Genomic DNA, 25,599 nt, shown 5'->3' on the forward strand with positions numbered 1-25,599 from the left:
TCAGTGCAAAGCAGCCACACTAGTCAACCGTACAGGCCAGGCAGTGGTGGCACACACCTTTAATCCCAACAGCCACACCAGTCAGCCATAGAGACTGGGTGGTGGTGATGAATTCCTTTAATCCCAGCACTACAGAGGGGTATAAAATGAGAGTAGACAGGTCTCATGCTCAGTCTCAATCTGAGGATTCATGGAGGCAGAATCACCACCCATTTCGGTCTGAGGTAGAGGTAAGAGCCATTGGCTGGCTGCTTTGCTTTTCTGATCTTCAGCTTGAACCCCAGTATCTGTCTCTGGGGTTTTATTATTTGTGCTACACCAAAAGGTGTCCATCAACAGGTGAATGAGAAAAGAACAGTGGTTCTTATATATAGTAGAATAGCCAGCCTCAGGGAAAAAAGGAAAGAAAAAAAAGAAATCTTCTCATTTGTATTAACACAGATAAGCCCGGAGGACACTGTGCTAAGTGAAATAAGTTGAGCATAAAAATAAAAATACTGTATGTTTTCACTCATATTCAGAAGTTAAAACCTTAATGTCTTGAAAGTAGAGAGTAAAGTGTCAGTACACAGAGGCTGGGAATGCGGAAAGAGGGTAGTTAGTGGATATAGGCACACAGCTGCATAGGGATAATAAGTTCAAGCAGCCCAAAGCACAGCTGACTTTTTACATTGTTCCAAATAGTAGAAACAATTTTGAGCCACTTGTTGGTGGCGTGCGTCTTTAATCCCAGCACGTGGAAGGCAAAGGCAGGCGGATCTCAGTGAGTTCAAGGCCAGCCTGGTCTACAAAGAGAGTTTCAGACAAGAGTGTAACACAAAGAAAGCTTGTCTCAAAGAAAGGAAGGAAGGAAGGAAGGAAGGAAGGAAGGAAGGAAGGAAGGAAGGAAGGAAGGAAGGAAGGAAGGAGGGAAGGAAGAAAGAGAAAAGATTTTGAATTTTTCCAACACAAAGAAATAACAAGATAGCATCAAGATGGTACTGGCCCCCGGGGCATCTTGCTCTGGGCTCTCCGTGGTGGCTTCCTCTCTGCAGAGAGTGAGCGCTCCCAAGAGGAGGCTGTGAGGAACAGCGGAAGAGCAGTTCCAGGCAGGCACCATGACTGGAGTCATCAAGAAATAGATCCCAGAAGTACAAGACAACACCATGGGTCCACACCCAGCTGGGAAGAGAGTGAGAAAATGGTGGAGTGATGGGAGAAAAAGTGGTGGGGAACTAGAAGACGAGCTGTTTGTGTGCTCTGAAGTGAGGTGGAACGGGAGCTGCAAAGGGCATCGCTGTTCTTGCTCCTTGGTGAACTACAATGCCCATCAACAGAACCAGTAGCAAACACAGTGCTAGTGGACCTATGCCTTCTTCTTTGGGAAACCAATCACTGTATGAGTTGCCGTGACTCGTGGCGCTGCATCCTAGCCCAGAGAGAAGAGTGTACCTATAGAACAGAGACCCACAAATGACTGGACATGCCCTGCTGTGTTTGCTTCTCTTCAGTGACCTCTCTGCTCATCTCTCTAGCTGTTTGTGGTAGTGGCTCAACCTTGAGACTGAACTATGTTGAATTACAGTTTTCTGTGCTGCCAGGGATTTGTTTCCTTTGGAAGCTTCGGGTTGGACAACACTTGAAGACACCCAGAAACCCCACCCAACACATGGCCTGCCCACAGCATGAACCAAAACAATATGCAGTTTGGGGTAGAGAGATAAGAGAGAAATAAATTGAATAGCTTGAGCACTATGAAGAGAGGCAGATCTAGAGATTCAAGGGTAGAAAGGAAGCGCTTGATGTGAGTAGGCTGCAAAGCCACCTGAGGCCGCGGTGAAGTCCCAGCCCATGTTGCTGCCAAAGGCCATGTCTAGGTCTGCGGCCATGCAGCAGCAGGGTTCTGTGTAGATGCCCATGGCCCATGTTACCACCACAGACCACGTGGATGTCCCTGGTCTGGCCTGCATTGCTATCCAAAGGCTATGCAGAATTAGTCCTGCCCTTCACTGGCTGCACACTTGAGAGAGTGAGCCTGCCTCTCCCTAGGCAGCTCAGAATAGTGGATCCCGTTGACAGCAGTGTGGGTGAGTTGACCCCACAGGAGCGCTGAGTCCGCTACTAAACTGTCACATGGTGGCATGAGCAATGGAAAGATGGTCCTCTCCTTGCCCCTCACCACCTGCGGCAGGTGGAAGAACTGGCTTAAGGGGCAGGAGAATGAGAGAACTGGCTCTGCCTCATCACCAGCAGCAGCACAGTAGGCTGGCCCCAGAGGTGAGGGTACAGGTGAGCCAGCCCTAAGGGTGTGAAGGCAGGAGAACAGGCCCCGCCCCTTGCTGCCTACAGCATTGGGTGAGCTAGCCAGGGTAGTGCTGGAGAGCTCACCCTGGTGATGAGGATGAAGGAGAGTTGGTAGCTGGCCAACTCAGCTAGCACCCAGGTCCAGATCCAGGACTATTAGTTCGCCCACCCCAACATCCACTTCATCTATAAAATGTTGGAGCATGTGAAGGGGCTGGTTCTGAAGACCCAAAGCTACAGGATCTCCACAACAGAAGACAACAACAGGAGATCCAAGAGGAGTCCCACTGAGTTCCAGTATTGATAGTGTAGCAGGCCTTGAACCAGATCAATGATTCAATGCAATAAACATTTGCAAGGAAAGATGTAAGGACTAAATGGAAAAGAAAAGAAGAAAGGGAGGGAGGGAGGGAGGGAGGGAAGGAGGGAGGGAGGGAGGGAAAGAGGGAGGGAGGGAGGGAATGAGGGAGGGAGGGAGGGAGTGAGGGAGGGAGGGAGGGAGGGAGGGAGAGAGGGAGGGAGGGAGGGAGGAAAGAGGAAGGAAGGACAAGTGTTTGAAGTGAAAGAGAAATTAATCACCCTGCTCAGGTCACTATGCATTGAATATATCTATTGAAATGGTACACTGTGATCCATAAATTTGTATAATTATTAAGTCATAGCAAAGCCTTGGATAGCTTAGTCGGCAGACTAGAGGACCACACAGAGCCTCAGATAGCTCAGTCGGTAGACTGGAGGACCATAACAGACAGAGTTGAAAGATTAGATCAAGGGCTGGCGAGATGGCCCAGTGCCTAAGCACACTAGGTACCCTGTGAGAGGACGGGGCTCCATTTCCAATATCTGCGTAGTGGTTCACAACCATCTGTAGCTTCAGTTCCAGGGGATCCAATGCCCTCTTTTGGCCTCTGCAGGCACCTAGACACATACCTGATACTCAGATATGCACACAGACAAAACATTCATAAACATAAAATAATAAAAATAATTCTTAACTCTTTTTCAAAAGGTAAAGTAAAATCAGCCTTCTCTAACATGAATACCTCCTCAGAACTTAGTTCACCTCTCAAATCAAGCAATAGCATTATGATGCAATTTCAGTTCACTGGCAGTTACTGCCAAGATCCTGTGCATTACCAAATGAGATGGGAAGCATGGTGAGCATGAATCCATCTGCAAACCAATTAAACTGTTCTTTTTAAAAGCAAGATAAACTGGCTGGCAATTGTGGTTCAGCTGGTAAAATTCTTGCCTCACATGCATGAAGCCCCGGGTTCCATCCCCAGTTCCGCATAAATAGAGCAAAGTAGCACCCACCTGGAACTCCGGGACTTGGAAGGTGAAGGCAGAAACTCAAAGTATTCCTCAGCTCCATAGCAAGTTCCAGTCCAGCTTGGGGTACATAAGACATTATCCCAATCAGTAAACAAAAAAGAAAGCACCAGAGGCTGGAGAGATGGCTCAGAGGTTAAAAGTACTTGCCGCCCTTGTACAAGGCCCCAGATTTGGTTCCCAGCACCCATGTGGTGACTCACAATCATTTGCAACTCCAGCTCTAGGTGCTCCAAAGCTCTTCTGCTCTCCAAGGGACTAGGCACACATGAAGTGCACATAAATAAATGCATCCACCCATATGAAATGAACAGTTCAATTAGTCAATCAACAAAGCTTCATTGATTGCATGTTCCGACTTACTTCCAAACTGGGTCATGCCAGGCTCGTGTTATGAAGCATGACTTTCTTGAGACGACTGCTGAATTTCTTGCAAACGCTCCTGCCTTCCACGAGCAGGTGACAGTTCTCAGAGTGGGAAAGGTGCGGGCTTTGGATTACACCCAGTCTTTCTTGCTTACTTGTCTGCTCTGTGGCCCTGCACAGGTGGCTTCCCTGGGCCATAGGCTCCTCATCCACTGAGCAAGGCCCTGTGTTCGAGTCCTCCTAGAGCATGGCAGATGCAGGGCCGAGCACCAGCCCACACGTGTTTAGTGATGGCGCTGACAGATGCCCTCAGTGGTGAAATGGTTGCGAACAAATCTCAAAGCTCTGTGTGAAACCACGCTGCTCAAGTTTTCCGATGGAGTTGTTTCAGTTACTGATATTCAAAAAAGAAATCTGAAATCTAGATCAAAATGGTTTTCATGTTTTTGTTATCACTGTCCCTTAAGGGCTTGTGTTCCAAGGATCAAACTCTAGAGAATACTGAAGTGCCAAATCTTTGTTGTGGCAGCATCAAGCTGGAAACAATGTGTGTCCCCTGCTTGTTGAAGCTCACCCCATCTCTAGAGTATAGTGGGTGGCCTTGTAAAAAACAGGGCCGCCTCAACTGAAGAATGGATAAAAAAATGTGGCATGTTTATACAGTGAAATATTATTCAGCTGTAGAAAACAATAATATCATTAACTTTGCCAGCAAATGGATGGAACTAGAAAAAAAAATCATCCTTAGTGAGGTAATCCAGACCCAGAAAGACAAACACGGTATGTATTCACTCATAAGTTGGTATTAGGTATAAAGCAAAGGATAACCAGGCTATAGTCCACAGTACCATAGAGGCAAGGTAACAAGGGGTCCCAAAAGAGATGCCTGGATTTCCCTGCGAAGGGGAAATAGAAGAGATCTCCTGGATAAATGGGGGGGGACAAGGAGTTATGGGGGGATGAAAACATGAGGGTTCAGGTTGGGCAGGTTGGGGACAGGGCAGGAAAAGTAATGAAAAAGATGTCTTGATAGGGTGGGGAGCATTTTGGGGTTAGGGAGAAACCTAGTGCCAGGGAAACTTCCAGGAATAAACAAGATGGCCGCAGCTAAGACTCCTAGCAGTAGTGGAGAGGGTGCCTGAACTGGTCAGCTCCTGTAATCAGATTGGTGACTACCCTGTCATCAGAAAGCTTTCATCCAGTAATGGATGAAAACAAATGCAGGGATCCACAGCCAAGCCCTGGCTCTGGGAGTCCTGCTCAAGAGAGGGAGAAGGGAGTGTACAAGCAATAGGGGTCAAGATCATGATGAGGGAACCCACAGAGACAGCTGACTTGAGCTCGAGGGAACTCACAGACTCTGGACCCACAGCTAGAGAGTCAGCATAGGGCTGACCTAGGCCCTCTACATGTGTGTGACAGCTGTGTCACTTGGTCTGTCTCTAGGGCTTCTAGCAGTGGGATCAGGAACTGTCCCTGGTGCTTCAGCTGTCTTTTTGGAACCTATTCCCATGCTGGATTGCCTCACCCAGCCTTGATGCAAGCGGAGGAGTTTGCTCCCACCCCAACTTGATGTGCCGGCTTTTTGATGCCCGTGGGCAACCTGTCCCTTTCTGAATAGGGAAGTAAGATAAGTGGATGAGGGTGGAAAATGGGAGATGGGGTGGGGAAGTAGAGAAGGGAGGGAAAAATAAATGAAAAAATTGTAATTAATAGTAATAAAAAACAGGGCAGGTGGGCAGTGGTGGCTCACACCATTAATCCATACACTTGGGAAGTAGAGGCAGGTGGAGCTCTGTGAGTTCAAGGACAGCCTGGTCTACAGAGTAAGCTCCAGGACAACCAGGACTACACAGAGAAATCCTGCCTCAAGAAGAAAAGGAAGAGGAAGAAGAAGGAGGAGGAGGAGGAAGTGGAGGAGAAGGCAGAGGAAGAGGAGGAGGAGGAGGAGGAAGGTACATATGCCCTGTTGAGAAAAATATCCCTGATGTATATAGCCTTAAGACAGGGAACATGATGGATATTTTATAAAATGCCCCCTTTGTGAATGAGTGCACATGAGAATTCAGAGTAGGGGATTAAGACAAGGAATTTCTCATCAGACACACTAGAGATGCTTTTCAGAGGAGGGGAAGGGCCCTGAGGATGGGACCAAAGGACATTTTTGCTTCTCACTTTGTAACACTAAATACTATTGAATTTTATTTGTAGCAGAGCATGTACTGCTTCTATGACTTTAAATAAAACTAAGTCCCAAAATCTGTCTTAAAACTTTTTTTTGAGACAGGGTCTGACCATGTAATCCTGGCTAGGATGGAATTCACTACGTAGACCTCCGAGTCACAGAGCACAGGCCTGAACCAACACACCCAGTTTCTAGAACCATTTTTAGAACAGACTCTATAATTTTGTGGGTGTTTTAAAAACCCCAAGTGAGGCTAGTTTAAGACTATCTTCTTGATAAAAGCAACAAAATCGGTCAGAGCCTCACACGTGATGTCTGAGTTGTATCTTCCTGGTCTGCTATGCCACTGAATTCCACACTTTGAGCTGCTTCACTGTCCCCAACACGCCAAAGATGCTGGCTATGAGACAAGAATGAGGCTTTGGCTCCTTTTAGACAAACCACAATAGCAAACCACAGCATGACAACTCTCAGAATCTAAAGCATTGAGGAATTGCTGCCTGCCTTTCATCCTTCCTCTCTCAGGAAGTCTGAGACCACTGGAGAGAAAAGGAACAAACGACTTCTCTCCAGCATGGGACTCTTTCTGGATCTAAGAGAATTCCCACCATGTAACTCTCTTCCTAAAAGAGGGCAGAGTGGTCACTGACCTGTCTCCTGTGGAGACAGATGACTTCTCTAAGGTGGGTGTAGTGATGCAGGCTAAGAATCCTCGAGGGCTAGAGAGAGGAGTTCAAGGTCATCTTTGGTTATATTTCTCAAATTGGAGGTCAGTGTAGGCAACACGAGAACTTATCTTGTGAATACAGTAACTAAATTTAAAGGGATGGCCTTCCTAACAAGAATGACTAAAGCTGGACTCTTTGGAGTGAAGAAGCAAAGCCTACCAGTGAGAAGAGAAAGCCAGGCTGCAGCGGCCTTTCGCTGGTCCTCAGCTTGATGACTTACAGAGACACAACTACAAACTGGGGACGGGGTAAAGATAAGGAATGGATAGAATTTGAAAAGCAACACAGGATGTGCTTTGTCCTCCAGGAGCTTATCACAATAAGCAGAGAGATAAGACTCAGTTATACATGGTAAATTTAATTATTTAATTATTCCCTCAGCTGTGTTCAAACAGTGCTTCTATGCTTATCTTCATTGTTGCTTTTGCCTTATTGAGTTGGAAATGTTTATTAGTCTCTCTCCTTCATCATTTCGCTGTTAACTTTCCGAAGGCAGGGACTAAGTTCATTCATCTTCGGTAGGTTTATTCTCTTATTCTCATAGTCATTTAATGATCCATTCCTTTCTTGACTCAAGAAACACAGGAGGCTAGGGATATCACACAGTGGTTAGAATACTTCCCTGGTGTTTGTAAAGGCCTGGGTTTAATCCCTAGCAAGACAGACACCTGTATGGCACAGAGACACACACCTGTAATCCCAGCACTTGGGAAGTGAAGGCAGGAGGATCAGGAATGAGATCTCAAGACTCACGTGGTGGAAGGAGAGAGCCTGCTTTCCCGTTGTCCTACAACACATCTACACATGCACTGTGACCTACACAGTCACACACGTACACACTCACACAATATCAATCGATCGACCAGTGGGAAAAAATCTAAACACCAAGGCTCGCATGCCACGTAGGCACTGTTCCAGGCGCCAACTGTGCAAGGGCGAAACCCCAGCTTTTCTCCAACTAATATGACAGATAAAATAAATGAATAGGACAGCGTTGTAGATGAAGTGAAATAAAGCCGCAGGAAGAGACTGACCAGCCATGGGAAACATCTTGAAGGAGGTGGCACTGGGTTAAATGCAAATGAGGACACCAGGTGAGCAGCCCAGTAGGCAGAACCAGCAGGTGCAAAAGGCCTGACTGACATAAACTGGCTGTTCCAGCTGTGGAGGGAAGACTAAGGTGACCGAGTCTGGTGACTAAGAGAAGCAGGAACCAGGGCTACTGAGGGAGACTGAATGGTTCCTTCCACAGTTCTTGTGTTTGGGAGACTGAAGAGAGGTCAGCAGGCTGCTTAACAAGACTCTGCCTAAAGAATCTGTATTCTAACAAGCTGGGAGGGGCTTCCTTGAGCGCCTTCAGCAGGACAGTCTGGGAGAGTTTTCATGGGACTGGGTGAAAGTTCCTCCCACAAACCTTAAATGTGTATTTGTTCCTCTGCTAACATTTCAGACAAGGGTGCACCCCCACTGCACACCTACTCAGGAACTGAATAGCAGAGAAAAGAATATTCCAGAAGGAGGATAGACTTGGAGAAAGTCTCCATGGAGCTGACCGTGCCACTGTGCAGATTTTTTGGAAGTCCACAGTTGTCACCGATCTGTAAGATGAAGGGACTGCTAGGGTAGCCACCCAGCACAGTGGCCCCATTGACCAGCACAGGGAGACCTTTTTGAGAGGACTGTGAGCGAACACTGGTTCATTAGATGAGACACCCTCAAGAGCATCTCTAGAAATCAAACAGGAACTTTTCTAGGACTTGCAAAAAGACCAAGTCTTACTTTTACAAGTACCAAGTGCCGAGATGGCAAGTGTCTTCTGTTGATACAAAACACAGCACTCAACTCAAAGAGATTAAGGCGGTTTATTCTCGAGCCAAACTGGATGAACATGGCCCAGAAACATAGATTCTGGGTGACCCGAAAAGGCACACAGAACAATAGAAAGTCACTAGTCACGGAAAATTCCAGGACACTGGTGGAATCACTGGGTAGATGGGTTACTAAAGCTGGGGTGATGGCTCTTGCATACAGATCTCAGGTGCCAGCGGATAGCACGCTTGACTTTCCTGCCTGATGGAAGTGAGTGGTCTAAGTTAGGATATCCAAAGAAGACTTACTGACAGCTACGCCATGTTAGGTTAGAGAGGAAGGTGGCTGATGAGCGGATGCAGAGGGGACTAAAGACATTCGAGAGCTGTAGCTCTCCAGGAAAGGACTTGCCTCAAACGCAATGGCTCAGGGTGCCAGTTCCTGGTCGTGCATGGGAGTATGCATGCACGATGCATGCTCACACATACATGGGGTGAGGAGGGGGAGGGGGAATAGACACAGAGACAGACAGAGACAAAGAGCCCAACGTCTATCCTTTCAGAGTTTGCCTTGACCCCATGAACTTTGCTGTAAGCAGCTCCTCCATAGAGAGTGCGTGTCTAACATTTACAAGGCCCTAGCTTTAGTCTCCAGTACCTCAAAGAAAGAAACAAACAAATCCACCAAAAGCCCCCAAGCAAATGCTCCCTTCTTCATCTGTGTCACATACAGACTTCCCTCTTTTCCGAGGACAGGAGCCAACCAAGAACAATTCAAACGGGTTTTTTCCCCCGTATTTCTTCTAGAAGAAGGAAAAATTCCACAGAGCCTTTTCCTTACCTCCAGGTTCATAATTCCTGATGCTTCCTGTTGGAACACACACACACACACACACACACACACACACACCCCACACCCTCTCCACACCATGTGAGAAGCAAGCTTAGGTGGAGTGCTTTCAGAAATGCAAGGAATTTCCCAACCGTGCTACTTAGTCCCACTCCCAGAGCAACACCTGGCTAAAGAACCTTCGGTTCAGAAACCACCACCTAGAAGTGAGATTTTACGGAAGCATGAGAATGGGTCCGTTTCCAGCTGCAGGACCTAAGGCAGGATCTGATGCGCAGAGGTACTCAGTGATGTGGAAAAGCAGAATGGATGGGTACATGAATGACCAGGAAAACGTCCAAGGGCAGAGTACTCTCCCGGGGAAGAAGAGAAGGTGAAGACAAACAGACAAATCCCTGGGTATAAGTTCTCTCCGTCTTCTAGGTGTGTGTGTGTGACCGGGGGGGGGGGGGGGGGGGGGGGGTAGGTTGGGTGAGCACAGGCGGACCCCTTTTCTGGTTGTCTGTGTGTGAGCAGGCATGTTCTGTTCCTGACAACTCCATAATCCATCCTTTCCTGCTTTTCAGTTTTGTAGATAATGTCTGGTTTAGGAAGCACCAACCCAGGCTGTTGAAAATTAGTCTGCCCACTAGAGGGCAATGCAGACCAAGGACGGAGGTTTTCTGCAAACTCCAGTGGGTAACAGCAGGGGGCCGCCAAAGGCCATTTTGGATCCCCAAACGCAGCGTACCAAAAATCTCTTACCGACGTCTTTGCCCTTGTGGCCTGTAACTAAGGAATAGTTTAAAAACCTGGATTTCAAACACTATGAAACGAAAGAGGCGAGAAGGGCCAGCTGCACTGTCTACTCGTTCGCTGCAGGGGAGAGCTCCCACCATGTTTTCGAGGCAACTCACGGAATCCTGGAGGAGCCTGAAGCTTCCCATGGATGACTCATATTTAATTGATAATTAATATGCAGCCAGGGCTGACTAGGAGCCGTGAAACCACGGCAAAATCTTTCTGGGGAACATCGCCAAGCACTAGGCTGTTTTATCATCTAATGTTTGGGCTCAAACTGGATCAGGTTTGAAGAAAGCTTGACCCCCTTCCCTGTTAGAGTGAGGAGACATAACCAAGTGATGGAAGGGAGCAACAGGGACAGCTTGGTCCAGGCACTGTATCCCATAAGGCAGAGACAACACTGAACGTATCTCTCCTCTTCAGGGCCCTCACTGATCCTTGTTTACAACACTCTGCTTCATTCACTAGCCTTTCATTCGGCACTGTTGAGCTCCTATGGCAGGCCAGCTCTAAGCAACAGATACCGAGACTGCATGGTAAGGCCTCAAGTGTGTGGGCTGAAACACACACACATCACAAGTAAAAGTCCAAGGATTACAGCCTCCATCCTGCAACTTGAGGATTTTTAATTGTACCACATTCTGCTACCTTCTACTAACTCGACAACATGCTCTACCTCAGCATCAGAGAAGCGCCATATCCTGTGTACTTGGTCTACTATTTATTACCACTTAAATGGTTAGATGACCAGATGGATGGATGGATGGATGGATGGATGGATGGATGGATGGGTGGGTGGGTGGGTGGGTGGATGGATGGATGGATGGGTGGGTGGGTGGGTGGGTGGGTGGATGGATGGATGGATGGATGGATGGATGGGTGGATGGATGGATGGATGGGTGGGTGGGTGGGTGGGTGGATGGATGGATGGGTGGGTGGATGGATGGATGGATGGATGGATGGATGGGTGGGTGGATGGATGGATGGATGGATGGGTGGATGGATGGGTGGGTGGATGGGTAGGTGGATGGGTGGATGGGTGGGTGGATGGATGGGTGGATGGGTAGGTGGATGGATGGATGGGTGGGTGGATGGATGGGTGGATGGGTGGGTGGATGGATGGGTGGATGGATGGGTGGATGGATCGGTGGGTATGAATGGTGTGGTGATTTGAGTAAGAATGATCTCGTTAGGTTCATAGTATTTGACTGCTCAGATCCTAGTTGGTGGGGTTGTTTAAGAGGTGTGGATGTATTGGAGGTGTGTCACAGGGACAGGCTTTGATATTTCAAAGGATTCGGTGTGATTCCCAGTGTGCACTTACTTGCAGCTTCTCTCTGTCTCACGGTTATGAATCAAGATGTGATCTCTCAGCTGTTCCTTTACTCTGCCATCATGGACTCTTGCTCCCTGAAACTATGGAGCTAATTAAATACTTTCTTTTATTAAGTTGCTGTTGTCACAGTGTTTTGTCATAGCAGTAGAAAATAACCAAGACAGAAGTGTAAATGAAGAATGGGTGAAAGGTTGAACAAATGTGTAAATACTTCATCTTCTCTCCTATTCCTTGGATAAACTTTAGAACATGTGTCAGTTATCTTTCTCCTTGCTGTGACAAAATGCTTGTCATGGTCACTTAAGGATGGAAAGTGCAGTTTGGCCCACAGCCCATCACGGAAGGGAGGTCATGAAGGTGTGGGGAGATGACCTCAGTACGTCTGCATCAGGAAGCAGACAGGAACACTGGCGCTCAGAGCACCGTCTCCTTTTATTTAGTCCCTGTCCCAAGTCCACAGAGTGGTATTGCCACATTCAGGGTAAATCTTCCCTCCTCAGTTACAACTCAAGGAACACCCCTGAAAGTCAATCCAGATGTATTTCTCCAAAGGGGTTCCAAATCTAGTCAGAGTGACAATAAAGTTCTTTGATCTTCCAGGAAGTGTAGTGGCATTTCAATTGTATTTAATAAATAAAGACGGCCTGAATATCTGAGAGTAAAGCAGTCCCGCTGGTCAGCCTTACAGACCAGGTTATGGTAACACACACCTTTAATCCCAGGTGCTACAATGACTCACATCTTTAATCCCAGTAGCTTCACTCGTTGCCATAGAAACCGGGCAGTTTATGACTTTAATCACGTTGGTCCATGCCTTTAATCCCAGCCCTAAGGAGGATCATAAAATGGGAGGAAACAGCTCTCAACACACTGTCTCGTTCTGAGATTCCATGAGGCAGGATCACCATTTCAGACTGAGGTTGAGGTAAGAACCAGTGGCTGGCTGTTTTGCTTTTCAGATCTTCAGGTTGAACCCCAATTTCTTTCTCTGAGTTTTTATTAATCATGCTCCAAGGAAAAGGATGAGCAAGCCAAAAAGAAAGAAAGAAAGGAAGGAAGGAAGGGAGGGAGGGAGGAAGGAAGGAAGGAAGGAAGGAAGGAAGGAAGGAAGGAAGGAAGGAAGGAAAAAGGACAAGATCTGAGCTATCAGAACCTATCTGGGAGACTCTAGCTCCTGGGTCAAATCTATGAAATAGCTTGTGGCTTTGAAGAAAAGCAACCAGAGCCTGGCATAGTAATCCATGATGTAATCCCAGCAATCAGAAGGCAGAGGTACAAATTCAAATCTAGCCTGGTCTACAGAGTAAGTTTCAGACCATCCGAAGCTATATAACAAGTCCTGGGGGGGGGAGGGAGGGAGGAAGGGAGGGAGGGAGGGAGGCAGGGCGGGAGGGAGGGAGAAAGAGAGAGAGAGGGAGAGAGAAAGAAAGAGAGAGAGGGAGACAGAGGGAGAGAGAGAGAGGGAGGGAGGGAGGGAGAGAGGGAGAGGGAAGGAGGGAGAGAGAGGGAGAGAGAGAGAGAGAGAGAGAGAGAGAGAGAGAGAGAGAGAGAGAGAGAGAGAGAGAGAGAGCCTTGAGGAGGGAGGAGTCTGCCTTCTAAGTCTGGAGGGAAGCCCATGCCTGAGCCTGTGAGCTAGTGAGCTAGACACGTCCTGCATGCTAGAAATATCCAGGCTTCCACTGCCAAGGAGACTGTGGGAGCCAGCCAGCTGCTCTGGGAGAGAAGAGGAGCAGCAGGCTGGATTCAGAGCTGGAGGAGTTTATTGGGTAACAAATAAATCCACAGCCTAGACAGCTCAGAGCAGCCCAGGCCTGCTCAACTGGGGGGACCTGGGGGCAAGAGTCAGCCCCCCATTGTCTAAATGATTGAGTCCTATCCTGATTTGGACAAGCATCTTTTTGTCCTCCTTGTTGACTGATAATAACTGTCTATCCTTACAGTGTCCCATGGAACGCTCTGGTACCGACTCTTTTAGCTCGCCTTTCGTCTCAAGCATTTGCCGTTTCTTTACGATGAGAGCTTTCATCCTTCTCTTGTGGCTGGTTCGAATGTGTTATCTGGAGTCATTCTGATAGCACAGCTGTCGTGTGTGTGCTTAGCTGACAGTGAATGTGTTCTCTTTATCCAGCCTCTCCGCAGCCTGCGGTAATGACTATTCCACTCTTCATTCCAGTGAGCTCACACATGAGTGAGGTCGTGTGGCCTTTGTCTTTCTGTGTCTGGCTTATTTCTCTTAACATAATGACTTTCAGGACCATCCACATGATTGCAAATGGCAGGATTACATTCTTTACCCTGGTTTTGAAACTAGCAAGGTTAAGATTGTAAGAAACCACTTTCTACCTCAGGTTTTTTGTTTCGTTTCAGGGTTTGGTGTGTGTGTGTGTGTGTGTGTGTGTGTGTGTGTGTGTGTGTGTGTGTGTGTGTGTACTTGAAGAGGAAAGAAAACATCTGATTCCTTGAAGTTGAAATCACAGGCATTTATCAGAAGCCCAACATGGATGCAGAGATGAATTCTGGTTTTCATTATAGAGAGTGTTCTTGACCACTGAGACATCTCTCCATCTCCCAATACTTTTTTTTCTAATCTTTTGGGACAAGATCTTCCTATCTCAGGCTGACCTCAACTCTCAACATAGAGGAGATGTCTTTGAACTTCTGATCTCTCTGCCTCCACTTTCTAAATGCTGGAATTACAGGATCACTGACAGTTTCTGAACGCAGGGCTTCACATACACTAGGTTAGCACCCTACCAATGAGTCACAACTCTATCCTAGGAGTAATTTCAATTAACTACTTTTAACTACTTGTCAACTTATTACAAAAAGAATGCAGCCAGAGATGTCATTCATGGCTGTAATCTCAGCACTTGGGAGGCAAGAGGAGGATTGCGCAAATTGAAGGCCAGCTGGGACTTCATAGTAAGTTCCAGGCCAACCTTAGCTACAAAGGGAGACCTCTCCTACATGAAATAAGTAAGCAAGTAAGACAGATATTTTTCTGAGAGTACCCTGAGGTGTAGGCTTGGAGTTCAGAAGGCAAGGGATAGGTAGGTGAACACAGAAACAGGGGAATAAACAGATCTCCCATTTATTCAATAACTTTCAGTGGTTCATTTGCCCAAACCTGCATTCCTCAGCCAACACCTGAGATGCTTCCTTGGTTTGACTCAGTTTGGCTTCTCCAGCACTATCTTGCCATGGTGCCCTCTGCTCTTGGCTGTCGTGCCCATCGGTCTCTGTACAGGCTCAGCATACCTCACCTTTCTTTTCCCATGCAGTGTGCTGAAGCGCAAGCCCAGTGCTGAAGGAACTTCCCGCCTGCTTGGGCATGCAGAGGTGTCGCTCTGCTCTGAGTACAGCTCCCGGGGCCTCAGTAACAGGGCCCACTCATTTGCCTCTTGGTTATTTATTACCTTGTTAGGGTAACTTCAGACATCAGATTGTGTAGCCAGACCAAAAGTTTAAGTGTATTTATAAATGTATATATATATATATATATTCAATGATATACGTCTCAATCTGAAGAGGTGGCTTAGTGGTTAAGAGCACTTGTTGCTTTTCTAGGGACCTTGGTTCGATTCCCAGGACCCACATGGCAGTTTACAACCATCTGCACTTCAGCTCTAAGGAATCCATTGCCCTCTCTGTCTTTCAAGGGCAATCAGCATGAATGAGATACACAGACATGCATGCAAGCAAAACACCTATATACATAAAATAAAACAAAAGAAAAATCTTAAAAGAATATAAATCTTTCTGCCCATCAATATCTATGTTTGTTAGGTTTGTTGTTATTGTTGTTGTTTGGCTGTGGTTTTAATTTTGAGATAGTCTCACTATGTAGCTCTGGCTGGCCTAGAACTTGCTATGTAGATCAGGCCAACCTCAAACTTACAGAGATCTGCCTGCTGAGTGCTGGGATTATGGGCATTCACCACTACATCTGGTTGTATCTGTGTTGATCTATGCCTACACCTAACAAATGAGTTCAGACAATAATAAAAACAAAACAGACCTAGCTCTCCACAGAGATCTGCATATGCACAAATAGGTGTACATGAGACAAACAGGAGTGAGTGCACACACACAAAACTCCTCTCACTCCCATGCACAACTACATTCCCCCAGCTTTCTTTCTATTTTTGTCTTCTATTCTACAAGAAGTGGAATGTAAGGGATAGAGATATGGCACAGTGGTTAAGATCACATATTTTTCTCCCAAAGGACCTAAATTTGATTCCCAACACCCATGTCAGATAGCACATAACTGCAGGTAACTTTATCTCTTAGAGATCCCATACCTTCTTCTGGCCTTGGCAAACATTGTATTCACATGCACGAATACACACACAGACACATGCATATAGACATAACTTTAAAATAATAATTCTAATGGTCTGTCCTGTCCCTTTAAGAGACAAGCCCCACTCTCCCTCCTTTGTTTTCAGCCTGCTATACTCTCTCTGCCCTGTTTCTTCTTTAGAAGAGGTGGCTGCTCTCTCCTCTTCTCTCCTCCTCCTCTCTTTCTCTGTTTCTCTCTCCCTCTCTCTCTCTCTCTCTCTCTCTCTCTCTCTCTCTCTCTCTCTCTCTCTCTCTCTCTTTCTTCCCTTTCCTCCGATAACCTACCAAATAAATTATACCCAAACTCTTTCTCTGCATGGCGTCCCTATCCATCTCTGTCTCTCACTTGCTGCTCCTCATGAGATCTGGCTTCCCCTCGTGGCCTGCTGCTACTGCTAGAGGAGACGCAGCATTTTATCTAAACCATTGCATAATAATAAAATAAAATATATAAAAAAGAGACAAAATGCCACATTTTCCCATATGAGTATCTAGATTTAAGAATATATAAGTATATACACGGTCACATGGAAACAGAACTATTTGGGGTAAGGAAGAAAGCCAATGGCAGGGAAAGTAAGCATGAGGAAGAGCAATACAGGCAGATGTGAGCAAAATACAATGATGTATGCATGGAAATGTTATAAGAAAACTCAGTATCTTATATACTGACTTAAACGGCTTAATTAAAATAAAATAAACTTAAAGGCTGGGTATGGTGGCATACATCTTTAATCCTAGCACTGGGGAGGCAGAGTTGGGCAAATCTCTACGTTTCAAGCTAGTCTGGTCTACAGAGGGAGTTCTAGGACAGGGCTACACAGAGAAACCATGTCTCAAAAACCACAAATAAACAAACAGATAGATAGATAGATAGATAGATAGATAGATAGATAGATAGATGATAGATAGATAGATAGATAGATGATAGATAGATAGAGAGAATAGATAGATAGATAGATAGATAGGTAGGTAGATAAAAATAAAATAAGAAAATACAATCTAGGGACTGAGGGTGCTCCTTGCCTAGCACGTGTGAGGCACTAAGTCAATTCCCCAGCACACAGAAAAGGAAAAACAAAAAAGAGGTGAAGGGCATCCAGATCCCTTCCTTGAAGTCATGGCTGTCGCTGTGACTTGCTTTCACAACACAGCAGGGAAAATACAGCAGAGGGGCCTGTCTTGGTTGCTCTTCTATTTCTATGAAGAGATATATGACCAAGGCAACTTACAGAAGAAAGCATTTATCTGGGGCCTTGCTTACAGTTTGACCATCGTGTGTGTGTGTGTGTGTGTGTGTGTGTGTGTGTGTGTGTCTATGTGTGTGGCAGCTGGTCAGCAAACATGGAAGTGGAGAAGCAGCTGAGAGCTTATATCATATTGCCAAGCTGGAGGCAGAGAACATGAAGATTGTGCCTTGCATGGCTTCTGAAACCACACAGCCCATCCTCAGTGACACACCTCCTCCGACAAGGCCTCACCTCCTAATCCTTACCCAAACACTTCCACCAGCTAGGAATCAAGTGTTCAAATATATGATCCTGAGGAGGCCGCTTTTATAAAAGTCACACAGGGCCTCCTGTGATTTCTTCATCTGGCCTCACAAGCCTGGCAGCCTCTGCTGTGGTTTCCTTAGTTAAAATCATGACCCTGCCATATGACAAAGAATGGCCCCAGCTTTCTGTGGATGAGCAACTATAAAAAGAGCCCTGGGAACCAGTGGGCACTGCCCAGATGGAAGAAGAAGGTCATCCCAACCACAAGACCCAGCTCAGACAGCCCATGGCAACCACACCAGTGAGAACAGGGACAGTCACATTCCCAGTACCATCTAGGGCTCTCTGCTTTTTGCAGGATTTGTTTGTTTGTTTGTTTGTTTATTGTTTGTTTGATTTGTCAATACAGGCTTTTTCTGTGTAGTTTTGGAGCCTGTCCTGGAATTCACTCTGTAAACCAGGCTGTCATCAAACTCACAGAGATCCACCTGCCTCTGCCTCCCAATTGCTGAGATTAAAGGCGGTGCCACCACCACCCAGCCTTGGTAGATCTTCTTGAGATGAACCTATCCCAAACTGTTAAATGCGAAAAAAATTAAATCATTGCAGTTTTCATAATTTGTTTATTTTGAATTTTATGTGCATTTCTGTTTTGCCTGAATGTCTCTCTGTCTGAGGGTATTGGATCCCCTGGGACTAGAGTTAAAGACAGTTGTGAACTGCCGTGTTGGTGCTGGGAATTGAACCTGAGTCCTCTGGAAGAGCAGCCAGTGCTCTCACCTGCTGAGCATCTCTGCAGCCCCTCATAGCTGTTTTAAGACACTACATTTTTTAGCACCCCTGGTAGGAAGAAACATATTCTGAAGACGCTTTTATCCCTTCCTTTGGCTATCAGACTACTGAAGCAATGGTTCCCTCAAATCAGTACTTTCTCAGTATGCCCTGAGAGAAAAAACCCTGAAGCCTCAGGCCAACCAGAGGAGGAACTTGTCTTCTAGAAAGAAATTTTGCCCAGCACTGACAACCTGTCAGACCCCCTTGCAGAATGAACCGGTGTAAGGAAATGGTGGGTCAGTAACAGGGAAGGCCACACGTTGACCCAGACCACTTCGTTCTGCATATGTATAGCCTCTGACTAAGCCAAAGCCTCTCTGTCTATTTTTCTAAAACTGAGTGGTGATACATCCCTGCAGTCCAGCACTCACAAGGGTGAAGCAGGGGTCTGAGGCCATACAGGGCCACAGAGTAAGAACCTATCTAAAACAAAATATAAAGGCGAATAATCAGAGCTGCCAGTGGGACTATCTTAGCCCTTTCCTTGGTCCCTTAGCAGATTGTTTAAACACTAGTTTACAACTGTTAGTTTGATAAGGATGGTGGGCGTTTCTGGGGCAGAAGATAGGACACCATCCTAATGTTAGCAAGTCAGAGATAGGATTCCAGTGGGACCGCTGTATACTAGAGTCTGCCATCCTAGGCTACACTGGTCTTCTGTACCTGTATGCCTTATGGATCTTTCCAGCAAGCTAGAATCTGCTGTTAAATGACTAATAGATCTTGGTCATTTCTGTAGGACATGAAAGACAAAGTCCTGGCCTCTAGTCTGCATCTCCACAGAGCATGTAAGCGTTAAGTTTTGTGGAGCCAACTTGCAGTGTAGCAAGAACCAGAAAAAGAAAAGATCCTTAAGGACTGGAGGAAAGAAAAGAGATTTCCCTGAACCCAAGGAGTTTGAGCCTTGAAAAGACTGAAGGTCTTTCCTTAACAGAGTGAATTTCACTGGGATATCTAGGATGTGGTGTTGTAGTTTAGAAAAAGCGGCATACGAGAGAAAGGTCCCACGAAACAGAGTTCATGCGGAGGGGTTTATATTAAAGGAAAGAAAATGGGACAAGAGGGACGGAAAAGGAGGAGACTGGCCTCTGGGGACAGGAGTGGCAGAAGAGAAGAGAGAAGGAGAGAGAGGAGAGTGGGCACGGTGGGCACGGCCTTTTTAAAGGGAATGCAGTAAATGTGCACAGGAGATGCTCTTAGTGGCTACAGCTGAGGATGTATACCCCAAGGTCAGGCCAGTATAGATGCCTGAACACTATCATGTGGGCAATAGTGAGTGTGTATGGAGGACTGTAAACAGATAGACCTCTGGAGTCTGGGGCCTAAGTGCATGGCCCTACAGTGACTGAGAAGTCATCATTGAGGAAAAGGAGAGATCCAAGGACCATCCATCTTTCTTTCTAAAAGTTTGAAGCTATATCTATCCATACCAAGACTAATAGGCAGATAGACATATGCATAATCATACACACACGGATGCACATGGTATTTGTTCTTGTCAGAAACTAGCCTGAAGCTGGGCACGGTGACGCATGCCTTTAATTCCAGCACTCAGGAGGGAGGCAGAGGCAGATGAATCTCTGTGGTGGGTTCAATGCCAGCCTGGTCTACAAATCAAGTTCCAGGATAGTCAGAGCTGTAATAAATTTAAATCTTATCTTGAAAAACCAAAAAGAAGAAGAAAGAAGAAGAAGAAGGAGAAGAAGAAGAAGAAGAAGACCATGACAACAACGAGAGAGAGATAAAGAAAGAAGGAAGGAAGGGAGGGAGGGAGGAAGGAAAAGAACTAAAGAAGGGCAGCCCGGGAGATGGTTGTGGATTCCAGGGTAGGGTGGGAAGGGCCCCATAGCACATTGGTGAGGTTCTAACTTTGAGGAACCAGGGAAAGAAAGATGGCATCTATGCCCTGCCTTTAGAAATGAAGCCATCTGTTTATAATTCAAAGAGTTCCCTGGGACCAAGATCTCTAATGAAAAATGACCAACAGCAATAGTTATTCCATCTGGCTCTTTCTTGTCTTAACTTTTACATTTTATTATCTACTTTCTTTTTTTAACATTAAAAATAGCTTTGGGGATGATTACCCCTGGACATTATGGAACTCCAGTTTATATAGAATAAAAGATTTGATAGCTAAATGCATTGGGAAATTTTCAAATTTACACACACACACCTTTGAAATTCCAAATGCATATTTCTATATTTAAAAAGTTTCTGAATTAATGAACTAATTCACGTGTGTTTCTAAATTTTTAATTGAAAAATAATAGGGCTGGATATGGTGGCACATACCTTTAAGACAAGGCAGATCTCTATGAGTTCCAGGCAAGACTGGTCTATACAGGACAGCCTATATAGTAACAAAGTGAGACCCTGTCTCAAACAAACAGACAAATAAATTAATAAGAAACGGGGGGCTTTTGTTTTTTATTGTAAACTGTCTATCATACTGAGGGACAGGTGTTTTATAGACAAACTTTGGAAGTTTCTTCAGTTCCTCTTGCATCACAGTGATAGAAGACCTGAGCACTGAGGGATAATAACTATTTTGACTCATGTTTCAGAAGCTTCTGTTCATCACAGTAGAGAGGGTACAGCCAAGCACAGCAGCTCACATCATGGCTACAAGGAAGCAGAGAGAAGAGAATGAAGAAAGGCATGGAGAAGGACATTGCCCCAAGACCTACAAGCTCTCCCCTCACCTGCTTCCTCCATCTAGGCTCTACCTAGCGCCTGGAGGGAAGAACTGATCCCGGACTCCTCCAGTGTCCATCTGGTGTCTACTGAGACTCCTTGATGGTCTTTCCCGTCGACACATCACTTCCGTCTTGGCCTCCGTCATCCCCTGGCATCCTCCCTGTGTGCCCTTTGTCTGTTTTCGTCTGTCCCTTCCTTTTCCTGTAAAGACACCAGCTATGTTATCTAAGCACTTACACTGCAGTGGGCTACTGGACCATAGTTATACCAGCCATCTCATGAAAGCATTCCTAAGAAACTTTAATCGTTCAGACTATCTTGGTCCCTCCAAAACTGGCCTCTGGTCACTTAGACCAGTCATAAATCCTTAAGGTAAATTGGTCTCTGGTCCAGCTCTAAATTCCTGTATAATGTAACTCTGACCTAAAACAATTGTAAGAAGTGCCTGAGCACTTAACTGCTGTCTCTGTCTCTGTAGCCTGCAGCTCGTTGGCTGCAGATGTCCAGGGCCGTCTTTCTATATGTGTCACAATTAGTTTTTGCACTTAAAAACTTGAGTAAACTGGAGGGCGAGGCTGCTTGCCACAACAGCCCCATTGTGGTAAAATAAAGACTCTGTTTGATTTGTTCTAGCATCTTGGGAGTTTTCTCTTCCACTATCCCATAACAACCCTAGTCCAGTATGACCTCATCCTAACTTGTTTATATCTGCGGGGTCCATATTTCCAAAGAAGGTGATATTCAGAGGTTCTAAATCTGGGGAAATTTTCTAACTCACGATGGTATTCTCAAGCTCAATCCACCTAAAAGGAGCACGTCCCAAAGCCTAAAGCGTCTTGACCTAGTTTCATGGCCAAGCATCAGCAGGGTTAGAACTAGAGTTAAAGTTTTACACACACACACACACACACACACACACACCGTATCTCTGATTATTTTTAAGATACCAACATCTCCAGAGGACACACATTTGATTCCAAGTTCAGAATAAACAAAAGCACCGGCCTTGTTTTAGAGGCTTCCTGTGCTGAGCTAAGCTTACAACGATGTGCTGGACTCTGGAGGGATGGTCTGTAAGTGAAAGCCAATAGTTACACTCAGAGAAATTAGTAGAGTGAAGAGCTGTGATTTTGGTGCTTAGCAGCACGCCCACTGACTTCACCTTTCCCACAAGCCAAGGTCTGTCTGCAAACAGAGACAGTATTCCTCCAGCGCCAAGCTGACTCCATTGAGAACTCGTGGAGAAAAGGGCACTTCGACAATCTCACCACCAAATGTGGTTGAGTCACTTGTACCTCGGTAGGACTTTAAAATGTTCACTTAGACCAGGAATAGGATGACCACAAAAGACAGTGGTTTATCCAAAAGCCAGCTGATTGCTAACTCACTGGGAACCTCTCAAAGCTCAATCTTTAAATATAGCTATAGTGTGAGACAGGGATGGGCAGCCAAACCCACTCCAGCTCACTGCTGTGGTTTTTGGTCGGGGAGAGCTGACTGATGGGTCCCATCAGCTCCTGCAGGTCCGTGTGCAGATGCAGCACAAATGTCTCTGGACTGAAGAAGTTCTGAAAATAGGAGAGGCAGCTCAGAGCACAGGGCGAATGTCTGAGATCTTTAGGACCTGCTGTTAGATCTCATGGCAGTGGCCCTGTCCCAACTCCAAGCTGAAGACACCTTCAATCCATGCTGGGAACTGCAGGCAGGAAGAGAAAGTCAGTCTCACTGGGGGAAAGGGAGGCAGAAGATACTTGGAGATACCATCAGAAACTGGAAAAGGAACTGGAATCTCCTGAGTCTCTGCCACTCCCTTGGTAAGGACAGCTGACATTTGCAAGAAGGCACATGGAGCCAGGTGGTGGTGGCAAACGCCTTTAGTCCCAGCACTCAGGAGGCAGAGGTAGGCGGATCTCTGTGAGTTTGAGGTCAGCCTGGTCTGCAGAGTGAGTTCCAGGACAACCAGGGCTACACGGAAAAAGCCTGTCCTGAAAAAAAATCTAAATAAATAAATTGAATGAATGAATGAATGAATGAATGAATGGGTAGATAAACAAATAAATAAAAGGCACTTGGAGAAGATTGAGAATCCGGATTCTTCGGATGTCATACCCTGGTCCTGTGCCAGAGTTTTAGAGCTGTTTAAACATACTATGATTGTGAGCTGCTTTGTTTATTCAAAGGCTAGCTGTGTCCTCTTCTCTGTAAGGACACCAAGAAAGCAGCAAAGAACCCCAAACCCCAGCTTCAAGACCTGTGGCTGCATGATGGGTCCACCATGACCTTGGAGATTCCTTACTTCTAAAGTAAAGACAGTTCATCTTCTCTCCGTCTCCCTGAGTGAGACTTAAATGACATCATGTGTTCAGAACATTCTTATTATGTTTCGAATGTGGAATTTCTCCATTCCAAGCAGGTTTATGTTTTGAATCCTTGCCCCCCCACCCCCCGCAGCGGGCAGTGCTGTTTTGGAGGACACAAAATCTTTGGGACATGGTGCCAAGCTGGAGAACATAAGTTACTAAGGACAGGACCTTGAAGATTATAGTGTGATCCACATATAATTCTGATTTCTACTTCCAGATTGGCCAAGATGTGAACTATTCCCCAGGCTCCTGCCATCATGTGTTCTCTGCCCTAGTATGCTGATATTCCGCTGAAACCACAAGTCAATGCAAATCCTTTTGCATTGCTTCTACCAGCTATTCTGATGCAGCAATGAGAGAAATGACTAATTAAATTCTGTACAATAGTAGGGACAATAAGCACCAGCTACTGGAAATGTATGGGAAACTGGAAATGCCATCACAAAGCTATGACAGTCTCGGAACACAAAAGTTTGAGGGTTTTTGTTTTGTTTTTTTTGTTTTTGTTTTTTGTTTTTCTTTTCTCTTTTTTCCAAATCTCACTGAAGCCGTGTACTCCAAGCCTTGTAAAAGAACCCACAGATACAATATTTGCAGTGCACAAGACCTCAGAAGCCGTCCATTCCCTCTGGGCCATATGTGGGCCTGCAGTAAACCCAGGCCGTAAGTCTGCGCTAAAGCCCAGATCATGGGCGCTGGCCATACAGCATGATAGCAACAGCTAGACCTCATTATGATGTCCCTGCAAACTAAGAGAGAAAAATAATTATGTATCATCATGCAGTTCTGCACACAACAGAGTGTTAGGGTACTCAGCTCTGCAGTTTGTCGAACATCTTCTGTCCGGACTTTCTTCTTTCCCATTTTACCCTTCCATATATTCCCATCTACTTACTGGAATCTCTGGGCACACAGGGCCACCCCCGATGCCCCCCATGCAGCTTTGAACTACTTTCCTTTTTGTGTTTCTGGCTGTCCAGAATTTCCTTCCGTTATGCAAACAATCTATCTTCTGTAACCACAAGCCCAGGGAAGGCCCACTTAGGCTCACTTCCACGATGTCATATCTGGTCATCTGTCTGCCATGAGCAGGCCCTGAGGCCAGCATGCATGTAAGACCCATCCCGGTCATGGTGCATGACCAGGTCTCACTGAATGTTCCCTAAGAAGGAATTTTATGGCAGGGCAGGGGACCTTGTTTGGTATTGGTGGCCCCTTCCGTGATACCAGAAGCTTTACTGCTTCTGTCCTTTGAGCAGATACAGTCACTTGTGGGAATCTGCACTGATGCTTCTGTCCCAAGCAGATCACCTCCCCATTGTGAGTTTCCATTTCTTCACATGTAAAATAAGCCAAATAAATTATAGGCTTCTAATGAACCTAAAGCTTACAGCACCCCCACCACCACCACATACACATTCCAGCCTATGGTAAAGCAAGCACCCAGAAATGTCTAGCTGAATTGGATGTCAGAGGACTGAACTAGTCATTTAGGGACCCCATAGTAAGGTATCACAATCTTGGTGCCCAATAGACAGAAATGTCCTTCCTCACAGCTCCGGAGACCAGAAGCCCAAGGTCAAGCGATCATCAGGGTTTCTCCAGCAGCCTCTTTCCTTAGCTCAGCATTGGCCAGCTCCTTACTTCATGGCAATTAGGCCACACACACCCACACACACCACACAGGTCTTGTAAGAGCACGAGTCACATTAGATTAGAGACCCCACTCATGATTTCATTTCTTCTACCTTTAAAGGCCCCAAGTCCGAGCACAGCCACATCCTGAAGAACTAGGTGGCCTCGGCATATTGTTTTAGGTGTGCAAAAGTCAGCCTCACTGGTCCCTAGCGTCCTTCCAGCACTCATCCACATCTCTGGAGGTAAATGAGGAACTTTGGGTGGGTCCTTCTGGCCCTAATGATCAGGTGCTAGTTGGCAAGAGTGGAAACTACTGAGATGCACTTGTGTGAGGGTTGGGGCACGGCACCAAGACTGAGTGGTCCATTTGATCTACCCACAAAGACTCAGGAGAGCGAATATGGACACCCAGCCCAGGATGACTCTCAAAGCCATCATGTGCCCTCGGCTAGTAGCAATCATAGTTAAGACTACACTCTGTAATGCTCACACTATAATAACAATTTCTCAGCAATCAAATAGCTGCATTGTTTGCCCTCTACAGGAAATAGAAAAT

Source organism: Arvicola amphibius, chromosome 4 (genome assembly GCF_903992535.2).
Source record: "Arvicola amphibius chromosome 4, mArvAmp1.2, whole genome shotgun sequence".
Classification (NCBI taxonomy): Eukaryota; Metazoa; Chordata; class Mammalia; order Rodentia; family Cricetidae; genus Arvicola; species Arvicola amphibius.